The 2,500-nt window shown below is 37.3% G+C and overlaps 1 protein-coding gene across 4 annotated transcripts in view; it reads right to left on the reverse strand.

Annotated features, from left to right (window-relative positions):
* Positions 1–2,500, reverse strand: part of b3gntl1 (UDP-GlcNAc:betaGal beta-1,3-N-acetylglucosaminyltransferase-like 1) — a 61,590-nt gene that overhangs the window by 35,257 nt on the left and 23,833 nt on the right. The gene's annotated exons all lie outside the window — the stretch shown is intronic.

The raw sequence follows: 2,500 nt of genomic DNA on the forward strand, positions 1-2,500 counted from the left end.
TAGGCCTACATTATTTGTGAAAATGCTTTGACTGAGGTAATTCAAAAGCGTATAACCTTTAGTAGAACTGTCCAAAAAGACAGTCACCTAAAAAGAGATGGCATCATGTCATATGTTTCTATACATTCATATATTTTGTAATTCATATTAGGTTCATATCTTTTTAATAATTCATAGTCTGTGGCCTGCATAATTACTAATAGCCAAGTAAGTATCTAGTAATTTCATATTGATTTAAACTATTTGACTACACTTCTGTTTAATGTCATTACATTGGTGTCGCCTAATTGACTGCCTGCCCTTTAAGGACGTGAGAGTAGCCTAATTACATTTCTGAGTGGATTGAAGGTTTGCATCTCACTGTGTTCGCTACGAGTGTAAATCACTTTTTGCATAGTGCATTACGATATGTGGATGCAATTGGGAATGTCTTCTATGTCATTAGTTAAAATAAATGTTAAAAAAAACAACTCGAATGAAATCATTCTTGGATCATAGAAGAGGTAAATGTCTTGCTATTTTATTAATTTCTATGATTTTGGTAGCACTACTCAAACTAAGCCCACAAGCTAGCAAACATGACATAAGCTAAAAGGACATATCCAGGTAAACGTTTGCCAATGGGTTGCATAGCCTACTCAAATGTCAGTAATAGGCCTTAATTAACTTACTTTCATAGCCTAGGTAGGTTAGCAACACCAGGTTGAGAGATGCAAGTAAGCAGATCATTAACGTTAGCCTTCTATTTATTGTCATCAAAACTGTAGAGGAACGAACACGTTAGGGCAGTCTTTGGTGTCATATGCAGAAGGTGCAGAAGTAAGTGTGCCATCTGGCTCAATAGTCTGCGCGAGGGACCTTTGTGGTAGGTGAAATTTCAAGGTGAAACTACGATGATTGGTCAAATTTGCGAAAAAGTTGCGGTGTTTGGACAAAATTGCGAGTGCCTTGGTAAGTGACAAACAATCGTCTTCGTGAACAGCTGTGCATAGGCTACTTTGTAAAAGAGAGAATACGCTCATCCCTATACATAACGCAAGGGGTAATTAATGTAATTATAGTTCGCCTTTTATTTGTGGATTTATTTAATGTATTTAGTGTTATTTCTTCCCCAAGCTCATAAAATAAATTTGGGTCGCACATAAATTGACAGGGTCGGTCGGAAACAAGGAACCCAAGATTTTTTTTTTTTATGCCTCATGCTATCTTCAATGGCATGCTGACATTTCGTCATGTTCATCGTTTATCATAGTTGTCTAATTTACGCACCATGAATCCAATGTTTATTTTTTGGAGTTGAGCGCTCAACACCCCAGAGAGCCCTCGACATCATGCCGATGGCTTAGTGATCTTTGTACATACTAGCAGTGCAGATCAAGCTGCAGATCAGTTTACAAAGTACTAAATGGTTATGGTTACAAAATTGCAACGAAATGTGTCTAAAAAACAGAAGCGTATGTTTTTTAGCAAGTATTTTTGTATGTTCTTTAGCAAGTCTTAACAAATTGGTACAGAGCGAGATGTATGTTTGTAGCAGGAGAGACTGCAGGTGGTGTCAGAGTTTAAGTATCTTGGTGTGCTAATGGATACTAGTCTTTCATTTAGAGCTCAAATAAACAAGGTTTGTCAGCGAGTAAAGTTCAACCTGGCCCAAAGCTTTGGTCCAAAGTAAAATAAAGGACTTTTATTAATATATCAGAGTGCCTCGGATCTCTTCTCTCCTCTTTTGACATGCATTCCTTTTGATCCTGATGAGCACCTGATTCTGGAATTCTACTCCATCACCCACTGAAGCAATCACTTTTTCTCTCTCCACAAATCAGAAAATTTGGGATGCTGTGTAATGCAAACAAAACAGATGGTGAAAATGTACAAATCTCGAAAACCCATATTTAGCTGCAAAATGGACGTAGTTTTTACTAAATATATATAGTAGTTTTTACTATTTCATGGAACATATATATGTTCATTTTGAATTTGATGACCTGTTTCAAAAAAGTCTCAGTCACTCTGCTTTCTCAGTTCCAGCTGCCCATGAATGGAACTCAGCAATCAGCAACTGCTAATCAGCAGTTGGTATTGAGTTCCATGTCCGATGAACATCAAACTCTAGTCTAGAGCTTTCTAATTGCCTGTCAAAACAGATGGCCTGAAGATAGAACAACCAACCAATCATCAACTAATCACTAGAAAACTATTGGCAGAAAGGGTTAAAGCGGAGTGAGAGGCACAAACATTCAACAACTACTTCTAGACGCTAGTTTTCTAACGTTAGCTAACGCTACACACTTTAGAAACTGATTGGCATTGTAAACAAAAACTTAGCAATGCATCATTACAGTTTTAGCTGGTGCCGTTTTTTTCTGGCTAGGTGCTTTGTAAAGAGTATCGTTTTACCTCTCCTCACATCACTGGTACTTTACAAGCACTGCAAATAGCAATTTTGTTATAATTTTCGGGAATTTGGAAATACTGCCACGCACAGCCAACATGTTGAAGT

The sequence above is a fragment of the Alosa alosa genome, chromosome 7, assembly GCF_017589495.1.
Source record: "Alosa alosa isolate M-15738 ecotype Scorff River chromosome 7, AALO_Geno_1.1, whole genome shotgun sequence".
In the NCBI taxonomy this organism is placed as follows: domain Eukaryota; kingdom Metazoa; phylum Chordata; class Actinopteri; order Clupeiformes; family Clupeidae; genus Alosa; species Alosa alosa.